The sequence below is a fragment of the Clupea harengus genome, unplaced genomic scaffold (genome assembly GCF_900700415.2).
Source record: "Clupea harengus unplaced genomic scaffold, Ch_v2.0.2, whole genome shotgun sequence".
NCBI classification, from domain to species: Eukaryota; Metazoa; Chordata; class Actinopteri; order Clupeiformes; family Clupeidae; genus Clupea; species Clupea harengus.
Window position 1 is genome coordinate 1,460 of NW_024879611.1, and position 25,769 is coordinate 27,228.

Below are 25,769 nucleotides of genomic sequence, written 5' to 3' on the forward strand. Positions count from 1 at the left end.
CTCTTTAAAAATCACAAACCAGCCACCCTTTACTTCTGACTCTCCTGTCACTATTGGGTCATGTAACCACAACTTCAACACTCCCTGTCTAATAATGAACACAAGCCATTTTAAGAGCGAAATTTATTACAAATGGTCTGTCTGACAGATGTGGTCTGTCTGGCAATGAAATTGTTGGGCTAAAATTGACCATTTTTATTGCTCTCTGTACAGCCCTGACAGAAGGCTCATACAAATTTAGCTTATTGACTTCAAAATGGCAGAGAAGGAGACGAGAGTGTTTGTGTGTGTGTGTGTGTGTGTGTGTGTGTGTGTGTGTGCGCGCGTGTGTGTGTACGTGTGTGTGTGTGTGCGTGCGTGAGTAAGTGAGTGAGTGAGTGTGTTGAACATGAACTGATGTTATGCATTGCAAGGCCCTTAGCGTCAGTTCAGATGTGCACTTATCAAACACACAAACCCCTGCCTTAATCTATCCAAGCAAAGCCCGCACAATATTCTAACACTCCCCCAATTCAATTCCTATTAACTTCCCATACAAAAAGGGAGCGAGAAATCCGCTGCCTGTTTTGACAGAGCGTGTCGGCTTACACTTTTTTTGTTTCCCCTTTTTCTTCCTGTTCCCAAATCAACTCAACGCCATCCCATCTTCCCAGTTCCTGCATTTATGCATCTGGCCTTTGTTTCAGTCCAGTGAAGCGTCAACAAACCTGATCGTTAAATTCAATACATTCAACCATCACCTCCATCAAGACAGGAGCCCTGCTCCGCCAAGAGATGTTGGCCCACGCCCAGCATCCTTATTGGGGGCTGACTGAGCAGCAAGGAGAAGATGAACCAAGAAAAAAAAAGAAAGAAAAAAAAAAAACCCTCACACCACATTCAGGTGTGGCCACATTCTTTTCGCAGTGTGAAGATGGAGAAGATGAACCAAAAAGACACATCAAAAAGTGGAGCAGGAGGAAGCCCTTACCTTCGTGGGATGCCCACAGCTGGGCCATGGGAATGGCGGAGGGGTTGGGCTGCCTGTAGGAGGGCTCAGAGGAGAGGGCACTGGCGTGCGGGTTGGTGGCGTGAGGGCTCACATAACTGCTGAGGAAGCTACTGGAGGCACCTGGGAAGGCATCACCTGAGGGAGGAGAGTAGAAGAAAGAGAGAAAGAAGAAAGTCAGTCAGTGAATGGCAGACAGAGTGTGATAAAACCGACGAGCAGTCCTTACAGTGTTTACGAGCAAACGCTGGCATCTCACACAGACCATTGCGCAACGTTGTGTTTTCTGTTCCATTTCAACACTGCCCAATAGTCAAAAACAAGTTTGAGGTTGTTGAGTCATTTAACTTCAATCAGTGGGTTGTTTATTCTGGAGCAATCCGAATGAACGATGAATAAAGCCTGAATGTTATGGTAGCTGTCATTACAACAGCCTCCACATGTGCCATTACAGAAACAGAAATGTCTAAACTAACAAGCAAAAAAATCTCCCTGTTCGGTCCTTGCTAGCCATGACTTTGGGAGGAGGAGGACACTGGTACATGTACAGTATTTAGTTCACAGACTCCCATTGTGGTTGCCTAGCCACCACCCCCTCCTGATAAAAAGCAACAGCTTTTGTGGCAGCTGGACTTCTCCACAGAGATGTGCTGAACTCATTTAAAACTACCAGTGCCAAAAAAGAAAAGGTACAAATGCCTTGGGCTTGGGAAGCGAGTGTTTTGATGGTGAGAAAGTGCTCTCGCTGTCTCTTTCTCTCTCCTATTTGAAAAAATATCAGAAACAAGACAAGTCCTGGCAATGCGAAAGTGCTTTGAGGAGCGACTTCTTTGCATTTAAATCAGTGAATTAAACGCTGTGGTGTGGGCGAAGCGCACCAGTCAGTCATGCGTGACGTATGGACACAAGCTGCATCCATCAGAGGTGAGGCCCGCCTCCTCCCGGGCTCAAAGGGAGTCTGTCCTTTCCCACATGTCCTCCGCGCAGCCAGCATGGGCGGCACCGCTCACACCCATTATACAAACCAAAGATGGATTTCGATACACTCGTTGACTTATCATCATCCCCCCCCCCCCCCGCCCTTTCCATCTCGCTCTACGAACACAAAGACACACACACACACACACACACACACACACACACACACACACACACACACACACACACACACACACACACACACACACACACACACACACACACACACACACACACACACACACACACACACACACACTTCCTCAACAGTGGCACAATGGGCTTTCTTTGCATGTGTAAACAGTGAATTAGCATGACAACCAGAGGAGGAACAACAAGGAATAAACAGCAACATGGGGCCTTTGTAGGAGAGGTCAGCATACAATTAACCTGGGGGCAGGGAGGGGTTTGAGCTGCAGAGCACAGACTAGGGGTCCTGCACTGCAAGGCAGAGGTTATTTATTTGTCACCAGATGCGAACCTTTACATTGCATCTAAACATTAACCAGAAGGTATTACAAGGGAGTGGCGGGGGATGGGCCAGTCAAGGTGTGGGGCAGGGAAACTACAGATTATAACAAAAACAAATCAACCACAAGTGGTGACTGTTGAATGCAGTTTTAAATCCATTTCTCAAATGTATTATTATTACTATTATTATTAGGTAATAGGTAACTTAATCTATCTGAGAGAGGATGAGTGACTGCTAAGAGTGCTAAAGTTTATGAGGATGGCCAGTGAGAAGGCTCATTGTATAGGACTACGTGTCAATATCTAAGTAGATCATAGTGACACTGGTAATGTATTAACCAAGAAGTAATAAGGCACGCTAATCACTAGTAGTAGCAGCAGTAGCCACAGATTGTGTATTGTTAGCTGTTTGTCAGCAGAATGGGAGATACCACTAAAGTTACACTGGCAGAATGGGAGATTCCACTAATGTTACGCTGGTGTCCTGGGAGAACATCGATGATTTGAGCTGAACTTGGTTTCATTTTCTGCTGAAATGCAACACTCATCAATGTCAGTTTAGCACATCCTGGTAACATTTCAGGAATTCTGAGCAATCAGACCAGTAAGGTTCTCTTCAGCAGAGAGAATTATCATCATTTAGCAACCAGCTACAACTTTGTCTGAGTTTTCTGCTTTACCGTTGTCATGGTTATTTACTGTGTGATCATCACCTAATTGGCCAGGGAGGAGCTCTAGCCAACACTCCCCTTTGTCCTCAGTCCATGTCAACTCCGCACAGATGTCACATCCCAGCGCCCCACCCCACCAGAGCGGTTCTTGCTGCCTCCCCCCCACCCAAAGTCCTGCCATATTAAATGAACAGAGGAGAAGCTACCCCCCGCTCCAGACCCACAAGCAACAGCAGGGGAGTGCTTCCAAATCAATCCCCCTTCCCTCTCTCAGGCCCTGTTCACACCTGGCAGTCATGTGTCTTGGGTGACACGATCACAGGCAGACAGGTCTAAGTAGAGCAGTGAATGTACCCAATATGCATCGAGGACGCACAGAGATCAGATCGCAAAGATCATATTCGGGTGTGGTCTTGGGCTGTATATGGCCACATTCTTTTAACAGTGTGAACGCGAATGAGTCCTGGCCACACTGAAGGACCGCGTACTCAGCGGACATCCTCTGCATAACCGGCAGTCCGCACTCAAAGCTGGCTTTGCCCACAATGTTTGAACATTTCGAAAAGACCATTACAAGTGCGTCAAACATCTTGGATAAAAGATAAAAAGTTGATTTTGATAACCAATAAAGCACCAAGAAGGCCAACAGGCAAACTTGACTCACCCACTTTCTTCCCTCTACCCAGCTGGCAATCATCAAGATTTTCTAGAGCTCTGAGTTGCAAATAATGAGAATCTCCCCAAACACTAAATCAGCTGATAAAGCCTGTGTCCTCTATTCAAAGACAATTCAATATTAACAAAAAGATAGCATTAGCTCGCGGTAAACAAAAAAAACATGTGAAAAATCCAGTAGACTCAGAGATAATGCTTACTCAAGGTTACATGAAAAAAAAAAACAGTTATTGCTAAGCAGCAAAGTTTCACAAAATAAAGAAATAAGGGGTCAACAGCCATCCAGATTTCATTTGAGTGCTTGAATTTCAGAATCACAACACCAGCCTTTGAGTAAACAAATGTGTAGATAGCCTACATAAAAGATAAGTGCAGTGCAAAGATCAATTTGTAACTGGGAGACATTAAGTTCAGTTGAAGCAGTTCTCAGATCATCAGACTCCATTGAGCCCAGGGTGACAGGCCTATTAGGGTAACCTCAATGTGTTTTTTGCCTAGCCTTTTAAGTTAGTAATTTTTTTTCTGTTAGATTTCATTGTTATATTGATATGTATGGCAGAGTTTATAAATACTAGAGATACTTTAAAAATATATAATTCAAATCATTTTCATAATGATATGGGGAAAAATATGAGTGGGTGCAGTGAATGAAATGAGGGGGCACTGCCCCTGATGCCCTCTCGTGTATTCGGTCTTTACAAATGGAAATGATGTACGATGTATTTGCATATAAAGCGGCAAAGTGAGATCCGATCACAAGTGGTCACTCAAGATGCATTTTGTGGAGACGCATTCTAATGGCTGGTGTGAACTGATATACTTAGAGCTATCCACCTATGATTAGATCACCAAGACGCATGTTAATGCCAGGTGGGAACAGGGCCCCACACACACACACACACACACACACACACACACACACACACACACACACAAGTCCTACTTCTTTTCTGAGGGGCTCTTCCAGCGAGCACAGTGCTAAATTCAATACCTGCACGCCGCCGCCGCCGCCGCCACCCCTCGCAAAGCTGTTTTGACGGCGGGATCCTTTAGTGCAGTGCTTTAGGGCAAGTTGTACGCTCAAAGGCACACAGCGGTGATCTGCTCCACTGGCTACAATGTAAATGGTAGCTCCTGTCTAATAAATAAAACAGAACCTCCAAGCAGACACTTTGCTGCTGCTGCTGGTGGTGCCTTGTGCTTAGAGAGGGACAGATAGAAAGAAGAAGAAAAGGAAATGGAGTGAGAGTGACAGAGAAAGCGCAGGCAGCATGAGTCAACTAACTACCAACAGAAACATTAAGCTGCTCCTTCAACTCAATCAGGCGAGACACGTAACCAAAAGAGGAACGGCCTGGAGGGCATGTTCAAGAAATTTGACAAAAGTAATTTGTTCCACATTATCTTTTAAATATTCTGCCCATCCACGAGCGTCTCTCTCTCACTGCCTCATAGCTAGGTGATCCTCAACCCAAGCTCCAGCCTCTGTCATTTTAAATCGTTCTACTTTTTGAAAGACACTGAGCTGCAAGCCTGTCTGCGAGCATGACCGAGCCAGGAGAGTTCAGTAGGTCAGGAACAGTTCAACTTCCTCAACGCCAGAGTGCTTCGAGGGGCCTGACAAGGTTTTCTTCCCATCCTCATCCCCATCCCCATCCCAATCCTCATTCCCCCCCCCCTCATTAGCCTTACTGAGGGCCACAGTCGCAGACAGGCTGAATGGGATGGAGGAATTTCCTAATTGCTGGCGCTGCTCACCCCAGCAGCAACCCACAGGCAGAGCACAGCACTTTCGCAATACCCCTTACCAATACCCCCTGCAATTAACACAGGCCCTTAAAGACAATCCAGCACGAAAAGTTGTAAATTAGAGAAAGGGAAGGACACTAATTAGGATTCAAGGCCTTAAACCAAAGCAAAGAAAGAGGTGGGTGGGGGGGGAGCGAAGCCATTAAAATCCACAGAGCCCCCTCTTAAGCAGTTGCACTCCCTCCTCTGAACAGCCGACTTGAGGGCTTCCCAGAGCAGAGAATAGAGCGAAAAAGACGACAAGGTATTACAATGCAGAGGTAGAACAAGGATGAACAAGCTCTATTCATAAATGCATCAGAAGTTAACTATTCAAATATGTAGTGTCATTGGATATAAAAGTAAAGTTAAGAGTCTCGTAAACAGAATAAGATCAGACGGCCCCCACACTGTTTGATTTGAAAGCACCCCAGAAAGCTTCCCAAATATGCACTGCAGAATATCAGGAATATTAGTGGGTTTTACCACTACACCACACTTATTAATTACATACGCATGCCAAAACTGAAGTTGGACAACACCCACTTAATTAAAATCTTGCCAAACAGCAAATCTACTAAAGTTCTTTGATAATGCACCTCCACACAGACACAGGGACCTGCATGAGGGCGGCTCTAAAGCAAAACCATTAAATGCAACACACAGAGTTGACAAGACGTGGGACAAACAGAACACGGTCCAGAAGCACATTCTTGTCCGTTTCTCCTCCATCTCCCTCCAAACAAACAACAGAAACAGAAAACCGTTTGAATGACTGTTGCCCTCTGCCCTACACTGCTTGAAAAGGGGAAGTGCTTGTGCTGTGACTCAGGGCTGACACACGGCCGTGGCATGATACCCCCATGAGGCTCGGCTCCGCCTGACCACATGACAATAGCAGGAAACGACGGAGGCACAAACAGCACTGTAATTGAGGTTATGCCACAAAACACCCCATCACCTCATAGTTGCACTCTAACCGAATCATTTAAAAAAGATGGGAGAAAAAAAAAAAAAGGAAAAAACACACACACACACACACACACACACACACACACACACACACACACACACACACACACACACACACACACACACACACACACACACACACACACACACACACACACACACACACACACTTAACACATTAAATAAAAATGAATAGTTTTGTCAGAGAGTCTAAGGCAGTAGTGGTTTGCAGTTGGAGAGAATAAAAGCAGCTGTCTTCACTGCTTCATTGTTTGAAGACTCACTCCCCTCAACGGCCTCTCAACAAACCAAATCATCTGGGATTCTTCCCATGGATCAAAAATGGCACCTACGATGGGCCAAATCCACGTCAGTACCTGCCAGTCCCAACACGTCCACCTTGATGTTATACAATCAGCTGAATTCCTGCACCCCTTCAGCTCTCAGCGCCTTCAGTGCAAACCACTCCCCTCGCCGCCCAGAGCTCCTGCCAGAAGAGTGACAAAATGATTGCAGGCTGTATCGGTTGGTTCTGTCTACTGAGGTCATCTTGGTCTGACGGATGTGCACCTATGCTTCAAGTGTGGGGTTCTCATTTAGACCTCCAAGCCTGAAATTGCGTTGAAGAGTGTTTTTTTTTTTTTTTGTACGCAACCTGAATCTCTCCGCAGAGTGTCACATTGGGCAGGAGTCTGCCAGGTCAAGTACATATCAATATTAAGAGAAAGAAAACACAAAAATTTGCACTAAAAGATTTCATGCAAAACTATATTCTGTTTTTACAACTAAATATAAATGGTAACATGTTTTGGCTTGCTGGCAGAGGAAGATAAGAAAGAGGTAACTGTGTGTGTGTGTGTGTTTCCTATGCTGAGAGCGCAAGAGTGCAGGAGGGAGCTTTAGAAAAGGTCAAACACATCTGCAGTCATCAGCATACAGCTTCCCTTTGAGGGCAGAGAATGCTGCCGTGGACATTAAACACATAACATTTGTTAGCTGCCTGTTCAAAGCCTGGCTGCTGTATTTATGCTGGGCGCAGTGTTTTATAAGCCACAAGGCAGTGCTTAAATAATATTGGTGACCTGCAGTCTGTTGCGGGGGCGGCACTGAATTTTTCTGCACTGGATTGCAATTACGTGACCGAGCTTAATGATGTGCAGGGCAGAACACACAGACAGACAGAGAGAGAGAGAGAGAGAGAGAGAGCGAGCATGCACAAGCGTGCAGTGTATATTTACACTACAGCCCGACCGTTTCGTCACACATGATATTTCATGAGCAGCTGTGCTACCACACTCCCAACCGGAGTCATTTCTACCAGTGAAGATAAGCCCTGTGATTTCATTACAAAACACATAAGCGTCTGCAGAGCAGTACATGGTCAGGAACAGTGACAGTGTGTGTGTGTGTGTGTGTGTCTACTGATGTATGGCCATGCTTTCCCTGGCTTGGTACTTTTAGCCTCATATGTGCGTTGGCCTTGCTCTGTTTCTCTTCACCGCCACACACACACACACACACACACACACACACACACACACACACACACACACACACACACACACACACACACACACACACACACACACACACACACACACACACACACACACACACACACACACACACACACACACACACACACACACACACACACACACACACACACACACACTTCCCGCTCATATGGCCACACACTAGAATGTTCGCTGGGCATGTGCAGAATCATGTGCCCTTCACATGCCACCCCAGTCTGAAGGCCCAGTAACACGGAGCGATGACAACACAGCGCCAACACAGTACAAGGCGCTGGCCTGGAAGTGACGGCCTTGACTCTATCAGATGCATGGAGAGAGAGAGACTCCGAGCCATATGGCTGGGAAGGAAAAATAATGTAATTCCTAATGCTTTTGACTGCGAGCTCCACATAAATGGTTCTTCTTTCATTTCGCATGTGAGGGAAATGCACCTGGGAGAAGGGCGGATGGTGAGATGGTAACATAATCCACCTTTCAAACCTTGTGTGGGCTGTTAAACACACATTTCACACTTTCTCCAATAAGGAGCTTTTCACGTTCTGTGTCAAACTTCTTTTTTTTGTGTTTTTTTTTTTTTTAAACCAAGGGGAAACCAAAAGTAACCACAAGTCTAAAATAGTGTTATTTGGTCAGTGTGGAAGTATTTTTTTTTTAAATGACTACAATAAAGATAACATGGTTTTGGTTCCATATTTTGGAGCAAGCCCAAGCACGTAGAAAGTAGCATGGAAATGAAAGTGGTCGGGGAGAGAGAGGAAGAAACTCAAATGAAAGTGCTAACACTGCTTGAAAAAGGTGCTTTCCCCTGCCAAAACACATATCTGGACATCACCCAAAATTACCATCCTAATCGTAAATACCCTGCTGCTTGTCTTCCAAAGCAACCTGCTGCTACAAGAGTGAGTGTAGGAGGGCTCCATTCTGCAACAGACATCTTGCCTCTCCCACCCTCTATTTCAAACTTAAAAGACCAGTCTAACAGCACACAAGAATGGGAAATCTACTTCTGTACCTTCTGTGAAATTACATAATTACATCATGTAATAGCAGGAAAATGTGAATGCATTAAAAACAAAAAAAAGTTACAAAAACGTACTATACTGTTTAAGTTTTATATGCGTTTCCTGTAATTGCACACCTAACACCTAATTTGGATATTAGCACATGGTTTATTTGTAAACATACCCTTTTTGTACAGCGCAATGTTTGACTAATAATTCCTTGAACCAGCATAAGAAATCTATTAAAAACTGATATAGCACTCCGGGGCATTCCCTCTTCTCTTTAATCGCTGCTCTCGACAAACACACCAGGCCTGGCCCACATAGAGTATATTGAACATAACCTATGCCGTTCAAATTGAACCGCTAATAACAGTACTAGCGTGATCTCCCAGTACCAGTCTAAACTATCCAACTACCCAAAGGCCTGCGGAATCATCTGGTAGACGTGTACAAGCGAGTGCTTACACACTGAACAAACAGTGATATGCAAGATTTCGCTCCCTGGTAAACCAAACGGGGCACAAGGAATGTCTTACCACGAGGGCGGGATGGCGGCTCTTTCGCCACAACTGAGGGGGTAAAAATAGTTTGGGCCTCTTCAGCACTTTGGCTGAGGCAGGAGGCCGCGACAGACGCGAGAGCTGGGTTTCATTTCTCATCCTTTGTTGGCTTTTCAGAAGCACGGCTTAATCCAGGCCAACACGCCGTACGTGGCCGCTCTCTGTGGCGTGCGTGTGTGTGTGTGTGCGTACGTGTGAGTGAGTGAGTGAGTGCGAGAGAGAGCGTCAGTGTGTGGGTGCTCTACTACAGACCTGACCACATTTAGACCATACCACCACCACCCCACCTATTATTCAGTCATGATTCGGTCTATATGACACAGATGCAAAGGGCTTCAGGGAGGAAGGGAAAATCTGGTGCTATCTAAAAGATCAGGCCTGTGTATATGATGGGTGATCTTTATCACAAGCATTAAATAAACAGGTCCAGAAGGATAGCAAGGCAGCCAGACACACACACACTACGAGCAATGCATCACACCACAAAAGCAAGCACATAGGTTTTTCACTATTTAAATAATAGAAAGGGTGCAGCTGAACTAGTAGGAATTTAGTATGTCACTGCCGATAAAAGCAGAGGTTAGTGTTTCTGGAGGGTGGGAAAGAACAATCCTCATGAAAAAATAAAATAATCTGCCGTGTGATTCATGCCCCAGAGCAAAAGAGCAAATGCTTACATGGAGGCTTTTCTGATGTGCACACGTGCATGTGTATGTATACACACACACACACACACACACACACACACACACAAGACTAGACCACAGAGTTGAAATTAAAGCGTATTGACATGGGTGTAGGCCTTCTAGGCCACAGGGCTACACTGCACAGAAACCTGATCTCATCAGCCTTCAAATCACTAACCGTCAAATTACAATTTAATAAGGCCTTTCCTCCCGCCATCTCTGGCAGATGTTAAATGAGGGATTTATCAAAGCAAAGCACCTCATTTACCATTCACTTCTCTTGCAGCGAGCGAGAACATTTTAGAACGCATTGAGCATTATTTTTTATGGCACCACTTGGATTCCCGAGGATGTAATATGCAGAGGGAAACCGTGATGAAATATACTTTGAGACAAGCAAAAACGAGGCCCTCCAATGCACATGAAGAGCTTGGGCCCTTCTCTCCCTCCCCTTCGTCTGTAATAACTGGTAAACCCCAGTCATGCAGTGGGGAAAAAAGGGAAAGGAGGAAGAAAAAAAAAGAAAAAACAACATAGCATTGCACATGCCTTGCAGAGATAGCATCAGAGGAGCTATGAAGCGCATTGACATGAGCATGCCAAACAGCCTAAGCGTTTTATTCCAGACTCACAGTGCCTATCCCACGGAGGGAGGGGAGTACGCTCTGCTCCAGGACACTAAACACTTTATGTTTAATTCAGAGGGAAGTCAAGGCTGCAAAATGGGAAAGTGTACATTGCCCTCCCCACCCACGGCCCCTTTTTCGCCCGCCCCCCCCCCGCCCCAACTACTTGTACTCGTCCTCTATATGTGCACGCTTGTTCTCTCACTCACTCTTTTTATGAGACTCCCTCTGTTTCCGTCACTCGCACCACGGCTGAGATCACTACTCAGCCGCCACCATCCCCCCAACCCACCCTTTGAGCTCAAGGGCTTCAGCCCCCCGTGTGTGTGTGTGTGAGTGTGTGTGTGGAGGGGGGGGGGTAACACAATGAGAGACATGCTTCATATGGCCGCTGCTTGGCAGCACACCAAGAGGAGAGTCACAGGATGAGGAGCTCCGGAGTAGCAGCAACATCGACAATTAATTCAGCTCTCACCACTTTCTCCCTGCCGCTAAATAAACACCAACAAATCATCGTCGAGCCGAGCGGGCTAACCGGCCAAACCCCCGGCAGCTACTCCAGCCCACAATGTTCCCTTCACCTTGAAAGTGCAGCACAACATGGCACCGCGCGGTACAGAGCAGGGAGAGAATGATAACACCTGGACTGCCGAGGCCATGTCTGCTTTAACAAGTGATCCCCCCCCACTCAAATCCCTTCTGGGCCTTATTCGAGAGATGTTGTTCCTCTGCTCTAAGTGAAACAGGTTCGGGCAACAAGGCCCCGCTTGTAGCTGCCTTCAAACGGCCGAATGAATAAATAACAAATTAAAAGGGATTTCTTTTTTTAGGAGGGGGGGGGGGGCATCAAATGACAGGGCTGTACCTCAAACGGAGTGCTGCTTTTTAATGTGCGCCCTTAGCTACACTTCAAGCCATTTGGTTCACTCGATCTCTGGGTGATAACAAGCTGAAGACAAGCTGCAAGCCCATGATCTACGCCAGCACGCTACAGAGGTCCACACACCAAATCTGGATGGCTATAAAAATATATAAAAAGGCATGCCAATCTGTTCCAAGTGCCCTTGGGTGAGCTCGTCCCTTGTGCTCGTAGAGGTTACACAACCTATGTGAAAAACACACATCACAGCAACAACGCTGTATAAATAAACCTGCTCCGTGGGCCTGTCTGAAAACAGGGAGCACACGTGGATTTTGAGGGGGCTGAGAGTAGTGAATGGATTCAGGGGCATTTACCAGAGGGGAGGGGGAGAGAGAGAGAGAGAGAGAGAGAGAGAGCCTAAAATGTCAATAAGGGGAAGGTTTTAGGCTTAATGTATACAATACATGTAAATAAATACAAAATTAAAATAAAACAGAAGAGGAGAGGAAAATATGTCAGCAGTCTCCTCCCATCTCTCGGCCAACCAGCAGGGCCCGTGCGTTCCAGTCCGCCCATAAACCAAAGGCAGGCCTGGAACGCCAGACCCTTGCCTGATGCTCAATGTGAACACTGATCAATCACACACTCCCAGGGGCACCTCACTTCAAACACTCTCCGCATCAAACTACCATTTACATTTTCCCATGATGCCTTGCACGCTCCACATTTCATTTGTACTCCAGTTACATGAACACGCAGGACCTGGTGGGAGCCGCTGTGCACACTTCATGCCCTACAGGAGGCGTGCTCTTAACTACCATTCCCCTCCTTGTTTTTTAAACGGTGTGGATTCAATTACAAAATAGTTAGACATGAAAAAGCCACAGAGATATTTAGCCACCCACTCGGGTTTGGCCATGTTGAACAATGGTCTGAAAAGTTCATTAAATGGCAGTTTGAACAATTCATTTCTAAGGATCAGGGAGCCATGTAATCTTGTAGTAGATTAATGTAGATCGACAGAATCTGAGCGCATAAGCCATTGCTGAGACACCACGCCACACAATTCAGCATTATTGCTTACCTCGTCCTAATCACACATACCACTCTCTTTTATGAAACAGCCATCTGATAGCTAATCTATCAATACTGGTCCCTACAAAACCCAATGTGAAAGGTGGGTCACAGGCATTACCAATCTATCCACAACCTTGTAGATCTCCTCCTTCTTCTTCTTCTTTCAGTTTTCAACGTGTGTAGGAGTGCAATACAGACACACAAAGGCCCCAACTCTGCAGAACAAGTCAGGCTACTGAAACAGCAAGTATAACAGCAGTGTACATCGACACCTCTTATGTTTGCCTGCTTCTCGCTAACAAACAAAACAAGAAGCAAATCAGAAGTGTGTGGTACTTGCCAAAGCATTTTAAAATTCCTATAGTTTGCCAGAAGGGTTTGTTGCGCAAATGCACTGCAAACAGTCATGGATAAGCCCCTTCTACAGGAAACACAGGCTGGCTTGAGTGAGAGGGGGTACCAAGCAGCCATTAATGAGTAGGAGTGCAGGAAAAGAATGTTTGTGTTTCCAAATCCAAGAATAACATCCATCTGTCCAGTCTGCTTCGCTGAGAGCTTTCCTCAAAAATTCAGGATTGAGTGTTTGGTTCCATGCACACATTTTACTTGTTAATTAACTTAAAAAAAAAAAATTATAATGCGTGTTGTTAGTGGAAAGAAATAGCCACACAGAGGTGTGCTTTAAAAAAGAAAAAAAAAAAAAGAAAAAGAGAGACCATTAAGATTCTGCATCGCTAGCTCCAGTGTATATCCAATTACGGGGATTGCCAAATTAAATAACTGCAGCATTTTTCATGTTTTGGGTGCCCTGTGTGTCTCATTCCAATCATGCCTCACACTTAACTGTAAATCTATGTTTCCTTACAAAACAAATTGCACAAACTTGGTGCAGTAAATTTAGGGATATTGAGTTGAAACATTGAACCGGTTTCAGCACACAACTTCATTTTACACTAGAGACCAAAAGGCAATGTGAGCTTGTCTAACATTCCTCCGCATTACAGTGGACTTCACATGAATCCAGAGGGCTTTTAGCATGTGACTTTGTTTACGTCCATTATGGCAGAACCTTATTTCCAGCCTGACACAAAACTATGAAAGAGCAATCAAAATTACAGACACGACACGAAAGTTCTCTTCTGACAACAATACAACTTTTTAGGACTGCCATTTCCTAATTTCTTTGGTCCACCTTGGCAAACAAGGAACCACCTGTGCAGTTTTAAAACCACTTTCCCTGCAGATGACCCGAGATACAGGGATAAGCCATAGCTGAACTACATCTATTTTTTAAATTAAGCGGGCCTTCAAAAGATAGTACTAAAGGATAAGAGACTATTTGTTTCTGCCAAACACAGTGATTACACCATACATTTCATAAAATCAACACCACATGTTTTACAGAAAGGGGAATGGCAAAAGGCTGAACAAAGCCTGCTCTCCTTTTCGGTTGGGGGGGATGGGTGTGTGTGTGTGTGTGTGTGGGGTGGGGGGTGGGGTAGATTTGGCTATCTAACAGTTATTATTGGAAAGCCCGTCATGTTTGTGCAGTTCTTGGGAAACTGACTCATTCCATAAACACATGATGCGTTTTCGGCTGACTGACTGTTTGCATGGAGACCATTTTAGTTGAATTTAAGTTCATTTGCTACAGACTGGAGCGTGAAGGACAAGCTGCATGTCTCTTCTAATAGAGATTGTGATCAGTTTACTCACTTGTTGGGGGGTGCAACCGTGGAGCGTAGTAGCCATTTCATGGAGAATTAATATGGCACGCATACATTTGATCTTGAGGGGAAAGAGGGTGGTATCTAACTACTTGAGGTCGTTTTAGAGCAGGATAACCCTTAAAAAAGAGAAGTTATAATTGCACCAACAGATGCAGCTACTTGTTTTCTTTGCTCTGACTGCGACCAAGCTGTGGACGGCACAGTCACAGTACTGTGCAAGCTGTGTATTTCAAAACCTACAGCCTAGCTGTCAAACAAAACAGGATCTTGAATGTGTCTCCTCAAGAGTGCATGTAATGGCATGTTAAAATATTCCGAGTCTATTTATCCCTGTAACTAAATGTCACAGATATCCAACTTCCAGTCTTGCACAAACACTGACTTTCCATCTACATCTGTGAGGAGCTATGTGAAGGTCAGATCATTTGTTTTCAGCGATTCCCACACCTGCTGCTCCCATTTATTAGCTGATCCAGACTAACTGGACACTCACAGGCTTGAAATATTACGGCAATCAATGCAACCCCAAAATACACAATATGAATGGAAATTCAAACAACACAGATATCTTGCCTTGGCTCTGCATTTATACAGAAGCCTGTCCTTTCATCACGTCTGTGCATACAAACACACAGTGTACACAAAACGGAAAACCCACACTTAGTGACAAAAAGGACAGGGAGATAACAACCACTCCTCTAAAATTAGCAACTAGTCCAACTCGTTACCCTGCTGGAATCCCTGGTAACTATTCAACGAATTCTTTTCACCTCCATGCACCATTCAGAAACACTGTACTTTTCTGACACATCATCTGATCAGAGCAAGTAACATATCAGAGGCCTTTTCGAAACCCCCTGGATATAATAAGGGCCCTTTATCATCGCCGTACATAGAAATCAGAGGGATACATCAAAGCTGCATTGCATCATGCTCCTGCTAAGTTAATCATCTAGCTAGTAATGGGTGTGGGGGCAGATATACTGCATTAAGGCACATGCCATTTGTCCTCCTGGTAAGTGAAGTGACTAATCATTAAAAATATCAATCAATAATGTCCGGCTAAATCCTCAAGGTAGTCAAGCTCTTGTTTTCGCAATAGCCCTTTAACACAAAAAGAGAAACTGACTAATGTGCACTGCATGCCTGACATCGTTTATGTTCCCGCTGTCTGTGTTCTGTGAGGATTTCAGGAGACACTTGACAAGCAAGATTCTGAAAAAGATGTTCCATATCCCTGTTTTTCCACTGCTGGAGTATACTGGATGTGGAAGCTTTTTTTAAGTGAAGTCTTTGAGATGATTTTGGGTTTGCTGTGATCTCCACCTCTTGGGAGGGATAAAATTGCCGTTTTCTAGCCGTACATGGTTTTTACAATGGATTAGTGTACCTCTCCGTTCTGTCTGCATCAGCACAAACCAGTCAGAAAATGTCTGGCAAGGATGAGGAATAAAAGGAATGAAAATTGTACACAAACAAAAACTGAAGTTCCTCTAGAAAATGCACCTTTGAACAAACTAATTACATACTTTTTGTCCAGAGTGTGGAATTTGGAGAGTGATTTCAGGTTTCTGAAATAATTTGACCATTCTGGGCACTCAAAAACATGGAGGATCTTTCCTTTTACTGTTTTTTCCTGAAGTGTGTAGTAGGTTTAAGGCGTAGTCAGAGACAGTGAGCTTAGATTTCATCATTGAACATATCTACAGTAATGTAAACTAGACCCGGTGAACATATACCGCAGCATAATTGGCAGTCACACAGCAATTAAAGTAAGTGGCACTAAGAATGCCTTTTATTGAGACGTTAAGAAATATGTACAGATCATAAGACCCATTATAAGAATGTACCTCCTCTTCCGTGACTTAATTAAATTAAAAGTCAAACGTCGGCTCTAGCTGCGCTTTCAAGGGCACAAGAAATCCACAGAGAGGAGCAGACTGCATATGCCTCTTTGCTTTGCATCAAGGCAACAGTGCATCTTTGCAATGTCGAAGGGATTGCCCTAGAAAGCCCTGAGCACCAATTCAGGCATATTTATGCTACAGAGGCAAGAGCACTCTGAGCTCTCTGGTCATCGTCGTCATCAGGACCATTTTGACTTAGCTAGCTCACCTGCGCAGAGGCCAATCTGTCCTCACTGATGGTGCAGACCAGCGCACCACAGGGGACATATGGTGACGGAAACAGAGCGTAAAGGCCAAACACTGCATCGCAGATTAACATGGTTTCAACAAGAATTTCTCTCTATTAACAGAGGTTACACAAGAGTAGAGGAATCTCTTCATACAAAACGGACTCTGGTTTGTTGTTATTACACATCATGTCCAATCAAAATCAGCTGGTTCTATCTTCCAATTTTATATTTCTCATTACAGATGGCTTAGAGGGACATCAGGTGTTATTAAGATTCACATGCCATTATTGATTATTCTCACCACACCGTCAGGGTGCGAAGGTGAATAAAAATGTTTTGTGCCCACAATTTAATTAGTGGAAGCATCAGCGCTCTGGGGTTGCCATCAACCATAGAAAAAAACATTCTATCGTTACAATGCTCTCCTCTGTTGATTCATTTAACAATGTAAAGCTCGTTGTAAGCCCAAACAGGTAACTGCATAGAAAACCTTTCAGATTGCTGTACCCCATTCACCCAAAAATATGACGAGTGACCCCAGAAGCACCAACGCAGCTCAGCTCACGTCTGCACATCCCATTTGGACATAGCAACAGACTGTCCAACATGATGTTGCACAAGAATCTATTTTCAGTTTGTGGGTTTTGCCCCTTCAATAAGCTTATCGTCTTTACCCCACTGTGAATATTTTAATCTGCTTTTAAATGCATTTCACAGAGTAATACCTCGCCAGTCACAACTAAACAATGCAATGGCAGCAGGCAGCTGTGCATTAATTTCCTTAATAACAATAACCTGTCAGCAAATACAGCCATTCTATGCACACAGTAAACCTCAGTTATTAACAATATAGCAGGCCTGTATTTTATTTATAACGTTTTAATGTTAAAATACACTTATACTTGAGTTTGCAGGGCAGCAGTGATCTACTCAAGTGTTTATTATTAAGACATTTTGCCACATGGATTTTCATTTTTAGGGTAGCAAAAAAAATAATCCAAAATCAACCTTAGACAAACTGACCTAGCAACTTTGTGAGTGTGCGTTCATTTACTTTGTAGGTCTATGCTAACATTTTAATTTGAAGTTCGATAAGTAGCATTTCAACAGAATTACATTACAGTGTAAATGACACCATGCTGCTACCCACAATAATACTTGCGTTCTATAAACTAATATGCTGGCCCACTTCATACGGTCGCTAAATAACCTTGTTCTCCCTCTTTAGTCGATTTCTTATATCCTCCTTGTTAACAACTATGTGGAATAACGTAGTGGTGTAGACTACCGTGATCTCAGCAAAAATGTAAATAAAAAGGAAAGACTTGGTCATATTTTATCGCCATGAAATTGTATAGAACAAACATGGCCAAAATGCTAAGTGTCCACTGTAAAAGACGCTTGCGTCTTTTTGGATGGCATTTACATAGCTTACTATTGTCTTCTTTTTTTTTACGACAGAACTAACCCACAAATTAGTCTACTTAAATTAAGCCAAATGTGAAGGAAAGACTAACATTACTTCCTCAGACGCTCTGTAGAAAGCCAGTAACGTTACACTTAACTACAGAAAACGGGGTAGTTGCTAATTCGTTGAAACAGAGCGAATATGCAATTTAATTGTAGGCACGAATAAATTAGCACACACATTTGGCCTTTTGCGGTCACGCCCGTATTGTCCTATAGCCTAGATTTATTTTCAAACTGCAAATCTGTCAATGTTTTATGCTTAAATCTAGTTCAGAAAAAAAAACATTCTGCTCGCAGCGCGTCGGGCGAGAGAACTCTCCTTAGCCTACAACATTACAATTTCGGTTTCCTTGTAATACAAAGTTTATGCTACGGAAATTCAGTTATAAACTATGCCTTTAAAATCAGATATAAATGTTCCCAGTTAAAGTAACCAATATACTCACTGTGATGAGAATGTCGGTTAATGGCAGTAGATAAGAATTTTCCAGAGTGAATTGGCGCCGGGTGCCCCGCGCCCAAGTGACCGGGGGACGGGGGTATTCTCCCGGCTGCAGCGGCTGCTCCAAGTCGGTGCTGCTCCATTGCCAATCCCGACAGCAAAGGAGGGGGGACGTGAACAGATCTGGGGGGTCCGAAATCACGGCCATCCATCATCCACAATGGGTAAACTTGATAAAAGAAATAGTTCGATCGGATATTCCGAATAAGCCAGTCCTGGCTATACTGTCCTTAGGTTTCCAGGCATATCCGAGTCCTTATCCGGCATTCTGCCGACCTAAAAAAAAACATAAGGGGAGATTCAGCTCGACACATCAGAATTAATAGCGTTTTATTGGATTTAAAGGAAAATCCGAGTTCGACGTTAAAATGCGGCCCGTGTGGTAGAATGACGCAGTTTTATATTAAAATGTAGCATAACTATCTCAAATCGCCAAAGTGTTTACATAGCCCACGCAAACGTCGTATTTTTGAAGTAGCTTTTTAAAACAGACCTGCAGATGCAAGTTGTAGAAACAGTCTACAACACCAGCCAATACTTGACTTGCCGTTTTTGTGAAGATTCGCTAACGAGAGGAAGTCGTAAGTTGCCGTTCTTGTGCTACGCTCTGCCCACAATATAAATAGTATCCTCCGTTTGCGGCTATGTTAGAACTTCAACTGGTTCGTCCAAATGGTGCACACCCAAGTGGGAGGCTTTACTGACAAATATATCTGTCTTAAACGGGTAAATGTGTTTTCAATTTAAATTGTAGCCTACGAGTAATGCACTTAAAAATACGATTACTTCGCAGTTAACGTCGTAATCCAAAGATGCACCCGATCAAAGTGCGTAAGCGACGTCTATCCTACTAGGCTTCGTGGTTTTAAAGGAAAATTAACGTAGCCTATATTGGCACAGCTTTTGGTTGTTTAGAAGCCACCTGTGTTCAATTTAAGATTCTTTTTGTTGACACATCCAAATGTTTGAGCATGGCTGCACTACAATTGAAAATAAAGTGATCAATAGTCTACATCTGATTGAAGCAAAGCAATAAAATGGGTTAATGCTGGCCAAACGCATTTTCGTACTGATGTGTAGACGTCAGTTTATAAACATAATACAAAGCAATGTGTGGGAGCGTAAAGGTGGTCACCACGAAGCGCACAAAACATAACTTTACAAGTGTGGTTGTGTAGCTACCTTGGTCTTCTCGAAAGAGTTGTCGATTCTACAATTAGGGTAAGCAGATAGCCTACAGCAGTCACGGTACAGAGATCGACAACTTGCTTTGTTTTTTCCCCCCAACAAGAGTAAACTGGTCACAAGAATAATGCATCAAAGCAACAACAGGCCTAAGTAAACTAAGTATTTTAACAATTGTCTGCAGTCTTTAATCGGACATGAGTAAATATTGGTAACGTTAAGCGTATGTGCTACACGACACCGTTGTTGTAGGGGAATGGATACCGTTCTCCTTATGCTACCTATATGTTATTTTTAAAAAAGCAACTAAAATTACTCAAGCAAAGAGGAAAACAGATGCCGCTCAAATGCTCCTGTGTTTTCACCCTGATTCAACAAAGCATGTTTTCATCGCCTTCCTTCCAAACCATGGTCAGCCCTACTGAGTTATCATGGCCCTAGTTTAATTAGGCTATGTGAGTAAAAGCGAACTTAACATGAGCAAGATTAAAGTTTGTAAAGCCAGTGGTCACGTATAAGCTACTTTAGGTGTGGAACTGAAGTCGTCGGCCACGTTTCAACATGATCCTACTCGGATTGTTCCGAACAAGAGTTGGTAAACTTTTCCCGAGTCTATAGACTATTTCTGTGAAAGTGTATCTATGCATAACACTAAAGGAAAAAAGACGGCAACTTAATGGGTTTCCGAATAAAATGTAGCCCACTCGAACACTTACGCGCCTTTTCAGAATTTGTAAATGACACTACCGTTTGTTCTTATCAAACACCTTTAGCTAACCGGGGTTTTATCGCAAATATTCTGCAACGACTTCTTACTTGAAATGGCGAATCTTAAAGTTAAAAATCCAAGTCCTCCACAAGATCCGGCCGTTTGAAGGAAGATTGCGCTAACTCCATTCAGAAACTATCCAAAGGTGCTCTACGGAACGACATTTGGGGAGGAAGGCCCCTTACAACAACCTGCGTAGGTCTCGATGAACTCTTCAGCAATGAAACAATCATTGTTTTACAAGACCCGCCTACAATAGACCAAAACCTGACAAATTCTACAGAGACGTCTGCTATAGGCGGATGGAAGTGTCCGTCATGCCGATGTAAACAGCTGGCTTCTCGCCAGCTCTATAAAACCAATTATGGACCTAGGAGGTTGGACGGTTTCAAGTCCCCCCTGACTTCAAGGCTGAATGATCAAAACAAGCAGTGAGACTTTTTTGAGGGCAGTTTCAAGGCTGCTCAAGCTTCGTTGATTTAAAATGGGCAAAAACGGACTTCGTTAGAGACACAGTAATGTCCTGCCAATTTTAAAGCTAAATGGAGAGGCTTTCTTAAGGCTATTCGAGCATAACAGCCTGATGCTGTGGGGGCTTGCCTTTTCTACGTAAACTTTGATTCATCAAACAAGTCGGCATGTAGTCTAGCTATCCGTGCGTTCTCGTCCTTGTATTTCACATTATTTCAGCAAGATAGCCTAACGTGCAGACTACATGCACTCGCTTTAACCAGCTCTTAAACTCTGAGAGAATCTCCTGTTATTTACTAACGTCTTGGATCATGGAGGCTGTACAACACAGTGAAGCATCGGGTTACCATGCATTGCCTACTTTTGAACATCGGACTATTCACTTTCGGTTATCGAGACGAAGCGAGTGAATTATCAATAGATGACTCTGGCAAGTCATTATCGTAAATAATTTATATAAGTGGCGATGGACTACTGGCGATGGAGAAGAGGCATTTCACATAATGATTTATCGTTTGGTCGTAGCTGTTGTAGTCAAGTCATTTTGTAACTACCCTTGCTTTTTCGTGGTCATTAAATAGGCAACCCTTCATGTTGGTAGGCTAAGGTAGGCTACTAGTTTGATGTTGTCGCGTAGAAATATGTCGGTTTTAGGCTTTTATTTCCTTCGAAATTGTATAGCATTAAGTTCATAGTAGCCTTCGTGGGTGCAATGCCTGTCTGAAATGTTTGACTACCTACTTCACCGGATATAACACTCTCTATAACGATTAAAAACTGAACTGGACGTGTAGGTGTATTACTTTTTCAACTCGTAACAGGGATTTCAATGTTTCCTATGTTACAAAAATGTTGGTTAGAGAATATCTTGAGTGGTTTCAAAATACCCTTGTCCCACCCGATGAAGCGGTTTCAAGGCATCCCTTTGAAGGAATCGGAGGGAGAGGAACTGAATTAGCAGTGAGACGAAGGGAAAGGCAATCTTTGAGTATCCTTGTTCAAGGTAGATTTTACGGAGACTCTGGGTAGGTTGCAATTGACATCGTCTTGGAAAAACGTTAACGCTGGATTGCTACTATTTTTGAGGTTCAGTTGGGACAATGGCGAAGATTCACCGCGGGAATTTGGTGTTAAGGCGAGCAGTAAGATGGTAATGGTTCATGGTTACCAGAGCAGTGGTAGACAGTGTCCAGTGGACCAGCATTGAATAACGGCCTCCTCAGACTTCTTTGTTTACGTTGCCTTTGTTTCGTCTGAAAGCTTTGGACAGATTTATAAATGCACTATCAGTTTATGGTCCTCTCACTGAGACGTTTCGACGTGTTTTGTCTTCTCCCGTCCAATCAAGAGGAATACCGTAGCGTTTCCTTGTAATGGATTTTATTTTTTAAGCATTATGTCGACAGGCATGCCTTTTCCTGACCGTTGTCTTTTAGAGGTGGGTTTGTGTAATATGCTTTAAGAATAAATACACTAATGAACAACTTAGTACAGGCCTACTGTTTTATGTTGCAAATGCTGTTTTGTGGCTGTGATTTCTGTGTTTGAATTAAATGTGCGGTTGCCTAATGGCCTGTAGACGTACAAATCAGTTTGTAACGTTTGTGAGTCACTGTTAATCTAAATGCATTTAATTTTCCTCAAATCGGTATTTACATTCATTTAACCCACGGTGAAACCAAATGACTTAGGTCATGCATTTACCTTTCCACTACGTAAAGTGTTTCGATTCAACATTATACGTTTTAGTCTTGTGTTTACTGTAGGCTAAATGCAGTGTGCTGAATAATTTGGGCTCCGGTCTTTTTGTTAGGCCTGTAAACTCAGTATGGTTTTATTTAGCAAAATGCTGATATAATTAGATTTTTTTTTTTTTTTTTTTAAGAATGTGGTTTTTTATTTTATTTTAAGATAACAACCCCGAAACTCGATTCTAGTCGACCACCTGATATCGTACGCTAGGCCTAGGCTATAGCCTAATGTCTGCCACTGACTTATCAATAAACTAAGCCAGTCTGTAAATGTAGCATTAAAGCACGGCGATGCAGCCCGATAAGGGCACCAAGGCTTCACTAAAAAGGCTTGTCTGGTTTTTAACTGTTGGTGGGATGTCATTCACATAGGCTATGCCGCAAATTATGAGAAACGTAATGTCCGATGGGGCCTTATAGTTTTCAAAGTTTTTGAAAATTGAACCATCAAATCACTGCCTTTTGCGAGACATTTGTAAAGCTCGTGCTCTTCTCTTGTCATTGTTTTCAATCTGGTGCAATTACAATGTAATGGATTATATCGACACATGGTATTATGTTCTATTTAGGATTTAATTTCGCCGACTATTGCTCATGGAGCTTTCGTGTTTACAGGGTCGCCTGAACGTATGCCACTGAATTCTGTTATCTCTAGGCATATCTCCACACACTGAAAGTCCCCACTCCTAAATTTTCTTCGGGAGCAATAAAGTGTCTATCTAGGACTAAGGAAACCTAGATTCATTTTAATCCTTGTGTTGTCTATTTGATGCATATCCGTGACAATGAATAGCACCTTGACCAACTGAACTATGGCACTGACAATACTTTATGGTCGACCACTTTAGTCGATATAACCTGCGCTAAAAGACAGTGCATTTTATGTGGTAGGCCTCAATTGGCAGTTGGTGAATGTTTTGTGTCGCAATTATTCCAACAGATCGTCTACAATGTATGATCACTTTAAACACAGAAGCGGTAGCCTAGTTGAGAACGCATTTAAGTAATCGACTGGATTTGTCAGAGGCCTGCAGTCTAGTCTATCATAACCAGAACACCAGCAGGCTGCAGTGTGTGCACCGTGCACAATGGTTACATGTGGCTTCGGATTTACTTATAATAAAACTTCGGAGAAAAATATTCGATATCTTCTCAACACGCTAATTTATTAATCTATAAGTGCTATTATAGTTCAAATCAACACCCGTCGACATGTGCCACGAAGGTCTAAAAGAGATTCGAGAGGAGGGGGTCGGGCGGTGTCATTACATCAATTGTTTTTAGCCATGGCATCTCTTTCTAAACATCTACGAAATCTACACGTAAAGTTAAGTGTTACCTATTTACCTCAAATCATATCTTGCGACTTGTAAAAGTTCACTCTCTATGTCTAAGGGTTTCATTTTGATTAGTTAGATTTTTTTTTTCTTTTCAATTAGCTCAATGACGTCTGCTTTTTCACTGTGCTTGAAATAATTTATAATGAACTCATGTGCATAGCTTAGCCTTCATTAACATTAGGTCGTCTCAGTTTTACAGACATGTAGACATGGCTATAACTTTATTTTCTAGTACTGTGCATTGATTCTGACAACTGTAAAACTGGCAAAGTGGCTCTTAAAGGCAAAGCCCACCATAAATTGACGAAACAACTGCTTCAATGGGTTAATGCTGGTATAAGACATACATAGAAAACAATATCTAAATAGCTGTCAGCAAATTTAAGGCAATGAGTCAGGAGTTTTTAGCATCTGAATTACACAAATAAGTCTAGGAAAAGTTACTATAAGTATGTATTACTAAATATCTTTGTGTACTTGTGCCTACTGGTCTCCATATAGGTGTAAAGCATATTCTTGCCTTGGTCATGACTATATAATGGAGACTCATCAGTAGATATTTAGAAATATATTCAAAGAGCGTCTTAATTGTGTTCTATTTAAACCTACAATTCGTTGAAATAATGATAGGCTCTATGAACGTGTTCCTCGATATACACCATCAATTAGACTAATTTGATCTGGTTTCGGCTTTCATAAACCGAAACACGAGAGGATTGTTTACCAGTTGTGGGAGAGTAACTAGTTTGAGGACAGTTTCTACAATAGGTGCTGGTAATGTTTTATCTTACTGTGGAGTAAACTGTTCGCGCAAATAAATTATTTGTCCAACAGTGTAGGCCGACTACATCCGGCATCTAATTACCAAAACCCAAATATCTGTTACAGCTAGGCTACCTATGTAGGGTGTGAAAGGAGGCGGATCTGTAGCGAAGGTGGCTACAACGTAACAGCAGATAATAGATGTGTGGTATTCGTCGCCCCTCTCAAACATGATCAGCTGCTCACACGGCGCAGTCCGTCTTTTTCTAGCTACCACACACCCTTCAAAAGTGGCACATGTCGAGACCTTACGCATACGGTTCAGATCGCACTGCACATGATAAAGATGTGTCCACTAATGTTAGATGTAGGTATTTACGTATGACCACAGAAAGTACTTTTTGATATCATCAGGTCTGCTGAAATCATTAAAGCAGTAGTGTTATAGAAAGCAATGAGGAATTTATGTCCACTACGTTATCTTAAAATAGAGCATGTCTGCTTTTTACTGTTTACATTCGAATGATCATACCTCAGCCATTTGCAAACCTTTTTTGTAGATCTACTATTCATTTGCAGGATATAGCTGAATGGGCCAACAAGAAATTAAACTTACATCACATCAATTACAAATTAAGTAATGCTAAACGTGGGCAAACAGCATTTTCATTCACAATGAGATAAATCTGGTTAATATGTGACCTTGCCAATCATTTCATGGCTTGGAGTTTCATGGCTTCTTTTCAAGCCATACTA

At 43.1% G+C, this 25,769-nt stretch overlaps 1 long non-coding RNA gene across 1 annotated transcript; it reads right to left on the bottom strand.

Annotated features, from left to right (window-relative positions):
• Positions 1-333: 333 nt before the first annotated feature.
• LOC122129259 lies at positions 334-20,913 on the bottom strand. Its single transcript, XR_006151754.1, has 3 exons — positions 20,737-20,913; positions 18,680-19,011; positions 334-1,126 (listed from the first exon to the last, which is right to left on the bottom strand). It is a non-coding gene; the product is annotated as an uncharacterized LOC122129259 (long non-coding RNA).
• Between the last annotated feature and the right edge of the window lie 4,856 nt (positions 20,914-25,769).